Genomic DNA, 7598 nt, shown 5'->3' with positions numbered 1-7598 from the left:
TAGAGGAGGCGATCCAAATAGGGTATTACATGAGGTTAGAGTAAATAATGTTGCTCAGGCTTATGGTCAAAATATAACTCAAGTTGTTGAGAAAATCATGACTCGAGCAAGATTAAATATTGGGTAACAAACCAACCTTATTTTATATCCCCTTTTTCTGATTACATTTTACAAGTTGAACTTCCCAAGAGAGTCAAAACTTCTAAATCAGTCACTAAGTTTGCAGATGAGAGTGGAGAGTCGACAATCGAGCACATCACTCGATATTCAGTCGAAATACACAAATTGGCCAATAGTGAGTATTTAAAAATGGGATATTTTTTCTCTTCATTGACAAAGAATGCTTTTACTTGGTTTTTAAACCTACAACCTAATTCGATCTATAATTGGGTTCAGTTAGAAAGAAGTTTTCATGTTCAATTCTTTAGAGGTGAAATGAAGGTAACCTTGTCAGATCTATTCATAGTAAAGAGAAGAAAAGCCGAGTCAATCAATGTCTATCTTATACGGTTCAAGAATATGAGAAACAAATGTTTCAACCCTATTGATGAACCAAAAATAGTCAAGATGGCCATCAATAGGCATGATTTTAATATCCGAAAGAAACTAGTAAATCAACAATTTCTCGACTTGGCTCAGTTGGCCGATAAGGTTCATCAAGTTGAAAAGTTAAATAAAGAAAAAGAAGAACTAGAGTTGAACAAAAGAAAACCCTTTTTCAATAAAAAAGGTTAATTATGTTGACTGCATGAGTGAAGAAGAATCGAACAATGAGTATGCCTTTGCTGCATAATTAAAAGATGGACCTCCTTATGTATGTTGATTTCTTAATCTGGAAAAAGATAAAACTCTTTTATCAGGAAGAAAGACTTATTCTTTTGACTTAACAAAGGCTGAGTAAACCTTTGATATGTTATTAAAAGATAAGCAACTAGTACTCCCTAAAGAGAAAAGAATGCCATCAGTTTCTGAAATTAGAAATAAGATATTTTGTAAATTTCATCAAGCTTTTGGGCATTATACTTACAATTGTGTTTGTTTTAGAGATTTGATACAAAAGGCTATCGATGACCGTCGATTAAACGTAGATTCTGATCCCTTCCAAGTTACATCTAATTTTGTTGAAACGGAAGAAGTGGCATTATAGTCAATATGCTTTTTGTCAAACCTAAGAAAAAAAATGATCAATTCAAATTGGACATGTTTGATGTTGAAAGGTCCATTTACCCAAAAGTGGGAGAAGATTTGGTAGACTTCTTGTTTAGACAAATGGAGGAAGAAGGAAATGTGCCTATATGTCCACGATGTAGTGCCTTGTTCGACACTTCAGCTACTAAAGCTTTTGACTCATATAAAAAGAGTAGAGAGAGTGCCCATCAGGAAGAATTAAAACAAGCTCGATTGAAGCAAAGGGTCAAAGATCGAGAGTCTGCAGCCGCTCCTGTCAAACAAGACATGTGCACGGTGGTGACAGTTGACCAGAAACTCCAAAGGGTGTCGAGTAAAACTAGAGTTCCTCCATCTAATGTATCGAAAAACAAATGGGTTCAGAATAATGCCCCGAATTACTCTAGGAATTATAATTTTGATGTTCCTAGAGGAGGTTTTGGAAATTGGGCTGGAATCCAAGAAAGAGAAAACTTTAGACAAAGTGCAGGAAGAAGGGGAAATCGTCGAGGAAGATAATGACGGAATTTTCCAGAAAGAGCTCCCTTGATTCCAAGAGCTGTGGCACAAACACTAAATGCTTATGCCAATCCAAAGGAGCCATATCCAGAATTGACCAAAGAAAGTAAGTCACCCCAAAAGCAGGAACAAAAAAGAGATAAGATATCTTCGAGCAAAGAGTAGAATAATGAGGAGTCAAAAGAAATATCAGTTATCAAGTCGATTAATTCAATCCCAGAAGGAAAAGAAGAAGAGGAGCTGACAGAAAATTTTGACTCTAGTTTTGAGGTTGATCTAGATGTGATGTTCAATGAAACCGATTTTGGGTATGTTGCCACCATTTTGATTTTCTCTTTCAACTTTCAAGGCAATCCTGTGAGGCCTTGGAATTGTCTTGAAGGAGACTGAGATGATATAATTGGTGCACGAAATCGCAATCACACTTTTGCAATTCCGCACAACTAACCAGCAAGTGCACTGGGTCGTCCAAGTAATACCTTACATGAGTAAGGGTCGATCCCACGGAGATTGTCGGCTTGAAGCAAGCTATGATTATCTTGTAACTCTTAGTCAGGATATCAATAATTCTCAAGTTTAATTGTGAAAAGTAAAAGAACATGAGATAGATACTTGTTTTGCAGTAATGGAGAACAGGTTGAGGTTTTGGAGATGCTCTATCTTCTGAATCTCTGCTTTCCTACTGTCTTCTTCTTCATGCACGCAAGGCTCCTTCCATGGCAAGCTGTATATAGGGTTTCACCATTGTCAATGGCTACCTCCCATCCTCTCAGTGAAATTGTTCAACGCGCTCTGTCACAGCACGGCTAATCATCTTTCGGTTCTCAATCAGGTTGGAGTAGAATCCAGTGATTCTTTTGCGTCTGTCACTAACGCCCAGCCCTCAAGAGTTTGAAGCTCGTCACAGTCATTCAATCCTTGAATCCTACCCAGAATACCACAGACAAGGTTTAGACCTTCCGGATTCTCTTGAATGCCGCCATCAATTCTAGCTTATACCACGAAGATTCTGATTAAGGAATCTAATAGACATCCACTCAATCTAAGGTAGAACAGAGGTGGTTGTCACGCACACATTCATAGGTAAGAATGGTGATGAGTGTCACGGATCATCACATTCATCAAGTTGAGAAGCAAGTGATATCTTAGAATGGAAACAAGCGTGATTGAATGAAAAACAGTAGTAATTGCATTAATCCATCAAGACACAGCAGAGCTCCTCACCCCCAACCATGGGGTTTAGAGACTCATGCCGTAGAAGATACAATAAGAAACATGTAAAATGTCATGAGGTAAAGATACAATGTCAAAAGGTCCTATTAATAGTGAACTAGTAACCTAGGGTATACAGAAATGAGTAAATGACGTAAAAATCCACTTCCGGGGTCCACTTGGTGTGTGCTTGGGCTGAGCATTGAAGCTCTCATGTGTAGAAACTTTTCCTAGAGTTAAACGCCAGCTTTTGTGCCAGTTTGGGCGTTTAACTCCAATTTTTGTGCCAGTTCCGGCGTTAAACGCCAGGAATTCTGAAGCTGATTTGCAACGCCGGTTTGGGCCATAAAATCTCGAGAAAAATATGGACTATTATATATTGCTGGAAAGCCCAGGATGTCTACTTTCCAACACAATTAAGAGCGCGCCAATTGGGTATCTGTATCTCCTGAAAATCTTCTTCGAGTACAGGGAGGTCAGAATCCAACAGCATCTGCAGTCCTTTTTCAGCCTCTGAATCAGATTTTTGCTCAGGTCCCTCAATTTCAGCCAGAAATTACCTGAAATCACAGAAAAACACACAAACTCATAGTAAAGCCCAGAAAAGTGAATTTTAAATAAAAACTAATAAAAACATACTAAAAACTAACCAAAACATACTAAAAAACATACTAAAAAAGTGCCAAAAAGTGTATAAATTATCCGCTCATCACAACACCGAACTTAAATTGTTGCTTGTCCCCAAGCAACTGAAAATCAATTAGGATAAAATGAAGAGAACATACTATAGACTCCAAAATATCAATGAAACTTAGCTCCAATTAGATGAGTGGGACTAGTAGCTTTTTGCTTCTGAACAGTTCTGGCATTTCACTTTATCCTTTGAAGATTAGAATGATTGGCATCTATAGGAACTCAGAATTCAGATAGTGTTATTGATTCTCCTAGTTAAGTGTGATGATTCTTGAACATAGTTATTTTATGAGTCTTGGCTGTGGCCCAAAGCACTCTGTCTTCCAGTATTACCACCGGATACATACATGCCACAGACACATAACTGGGCGAACCTTTGTAGATTGTGACTCAGCTTTGCTAGAGTCCCCAATTAGAGGTGTCCAGGGTTCTTAAGCACACTCTTTTTGCCTTGGATCACTTTTTTTTTTGAATACACTGCTTTTTCTTGCTTCAAGAATCAATTTGATGATTTTTCAGATCCTCAATAACATTTCTCCTTTTCCATCATTCTTTCAAGAGCCAACTAGTTTAACATTCTTTAATCAACAAATTCAAAATACATATGCACTGTTCAAGCATTCATTCAGAAAACAAAAAGTATTGTCACCACATCAAACTAATTCAACTAGTTTCAAAGATGAATTCGAAATCCTGCACTTCTTGTTCTTTTGTGATTAAAGCATTTTTCATTTAAGAGATGTGATGGATTCATAAGACATTCATAGCTTTAAGACATGAACCTTAAATTTTATTAATCATGAATTAAGAACAAGACTCAAAAATAAATATAAGATAAGACTAATAGTAATAGAAAACAAAAAAAAATTTAAATGACTCTAAAATAGACTCCTAATGATAGAGGTTATCACAGAGTTAGGACTCAACAACCTTGATTTTGAGAAGTGGATGCTCCCTCAACTTGTGGGGTATTTGACCCTTCAAGGGAGAGCTTCTGGCGCTTTAGCTTTTGTAGCTCACGCCCCTGCTTCTCTTGTTCTTTCAGAAATTTGCAGAGCATGCAGTTTTGATTCGGCTGTTCTTCCTTAATTTGTTCCATAGCTTCTTGCAGCTTGGCAACAGATGCTTCTAGGCGGGTCCAGTAGTCAATTTCAAGAAGTTCAAGGAGGAACTCCTGCACCCTCCTTTTGATAGAGTTGTCTTGCATTTGCCCTTCCATTGACTTCTTGGTGATTGGGTATTCAATTGGGATGAATTCATCTACTCCCATCCTCACCCCAGCATCTTTACATAGCAAAGAGATTAAGCTTGGGTAAGCCAGTTTGGCTTCAGTGGAGTTCTTGTTTGCAATTGTGTAGATCTCACAAGCAATCAGATGATGAACCTCCACTTCTTTTCCCAGCATAATGCAATGAATCATCACTGCTCTCTTGATAGTGACCTCAGAACGGTTGCTAGTGGGCAATATGGAATGCCCAATGAAGTCTAGCCAACCTCTTGCAATTGGTTTGAGATCTCCCCTCTTGAGTTGGTTTGGGACACCTTTTGAATTGGTTGTCCACTTAGTTCCAGGGAGGCATATGTTCTCTAGAACTTGATCCAACCCCTTATCTGCTCTCACCATTCTCCTATTAAAGGATTCAGGATCATCTTGCAGTTGAGGCAATTTGAAGATCTCTCTTATTTTGTCCAGATGGAAGTAAATAATTCTCCCTCTGACCTTGGTTCTGTAGGTATGAAAAGCAGTTCCAGTCATTCTCTACTTATCTGTCAGCCACAGATTTGAGTAGAATTCCTGAACCATGTTTCTTCCAACCCTTGTCTCTGGGTTGGTTAGAACTTCCCATCATCTGTTTCGAATCTGCTCTTGGATCTTCGGATATTCATCTTCTTTCAGATCGAATCTGACTTCCGGGATCACTGACCTTAGACCCATTATTTTGTGGTAATGGTCTGCATGTTCTTTGGCTAAGAACTTCTCTTGACTCCAAAGATTCTTTGGAGTATTCTCTTTCTTGCCTCTTGAATTGGTTTGTTTTCCTTTAGGAGCCATGATCTTGATAAATCTTGGCTTAGTGTTCACGGAAAAGCACACCAAACTTAGAGGTTTACTTGTCCTCAAGCAAAAGAAAGGAAAGAGGAGAGAGAGGAGGAGAGCAAATTCGAATGGTAGGGAGAGGGGGATGGCCGAGCTTTATTTATAAAGGGAGGGGGAGAGATTTCAAAAATTTTGGAGGAGATTTGAGAAGATATGGAAAGAATTTGAAAGAGATTTGAAGAATGATTTAGAAAATTGTTTAATTTTCGAATTTTGAGGGTGAATGATGAAAGTTTGTGATGTGTATATTCAGAAAATTATGGATCAAAACAAGAAAGTTTGACAAAATTTGAAGTGGAAAACAAAATCTCCTCCCCTTGCCTTTCTGGCGTTAAACGCCCAGAATGGTATCCATTCTGGCGTTTAACGCCCACTTGGTGGCCATTATGGGCGTTTAACGCCCAACCAGGTGCCCTGGCTGGCGTTAAACGCCAGAAACCCCTTTATCACTGGGCGTTTTGCTAAACGCCCAGGATTCTGCACACCTGGCGTTAAACTCCCAGAATGGTGCCCATTCTGGCGTTTAACGCCCAAAATGGTACCTTTACTGGCGTTAAACACCCAGAATGGTATCCATTCTGGCGTTTAACGCCCAGAGTACCCCTTACTAGTGTTTTTTTGCCAGCAAGCTCCTTTTCTCTGCTTTTTGCACTGAATCCTTCTGTAACTCTGTGAATTTCTTCAATTTTGATGATTTCCCTTTGAGAATATGTATATCAAACTTTTAAAGAACAATTAACCTGCTAATGACTGGGTTACCTCCCAGCAAGCGCTTCTTTATTGTCTTTAGCTGGACCTTTACTGAGACTCATTCAAGCCTCAGTTTTGAGCATTCCTGCTCAAAATTGCTTTCAAGATAATGTTTGATTCTCTGTCCATTAACAATAAACTTTTTGTCAGAATCAATATCCTGAAGCTCAACATATCCATATGGTGAGACCCCTGTAATCACATACGGACCCCTCCACCGGGATTTAAGTTTTCCTGGGAATAGTCTGAGCCTAGAGTTGAAGAGTAGAACTTTTTGAACTGGCTCAAAGACTCTGGATGACAACTTCTTGTCATGCCACTTCTTTGCCTTTTCCTTATAAATTTTTGCATTTTCAAAGGCACCGAGTCTGAACTCCTCTAGCTCATTTAGCTAGAGCAATCTTTTTTCACCAGCTAACTTAGCATCCATGTTTAGGAATCTGGTTGCCCAGTAGGCTTTATGTTCCAGTTCCACGGGCAGATGACAAGCCTTCTCATACACAAGTTGGTATAGAGAGGTTCCTATAGAAGTCTTGAAGGCTGTTCTGTATGCCCACAGAGCATCATCCAAGCTCTTTGCCCAATCCTTTCTACGGGCAATAACAGTCCATTCCATGATTCTTTTTAGCTCTCTATTAGAGACTTTAGCTTGCCTATTTGTCTGTGGGTGATACGGAGTTGCTACTTTGTGGCTAATTCCATATCGGACCATAGCAGAGTATAGCTGTTTATTGCAGAAATGAGTACTCCCATCACTGATTAGTACTCTGGGAACACCAAACCTGCTGAAGATGTGCTTCTGTAGGAATTTCATTACGGTCATGGTATCATTATTGGGTGTGGCAATTGCTTCTACCCATTTAGATACATAGTCTATTGCCACTAGAATATAAGTGTTTGAGTATGATGGTGGGAAGGGACCCATGAAGTCAATTCCCCATACATCAAACAATTCAATCTCTAGGATCCCTTGTTGAGGCATGGCATAACCATGAGGCAAGTTACCAGCTCTTTGGAAACTGTCACAGTTACGCACAAACTCCCGGGCATCCCTATAGATAGTAGGCCAGTAGAATCTACATTGGAGGACCTTAGTGGCTATTTGCTAACCTCCGAAATGTCCCCCATACTACAATCCATGGCAATGCCACAGGATCCT

This window comes from Arachis hypogaea, chromosome 9 (assembly GCF_003086295.3).
Source record: "Arachis hypogaea cultivar Tifrunner chromosome 9, arahy.Tifrunner.gnm2.J5K5, whole genome shotgun sequence".
Classification (NCBI taxonomy): Eukaryota; Viridiplantae; Streptophyta; class Magnoliopsida; order Fabales; family Fabaceae; genus Arachis; species Arachis hypogaea.
This window is presented reverse-complemented; position numbering follows the sequence as displayed.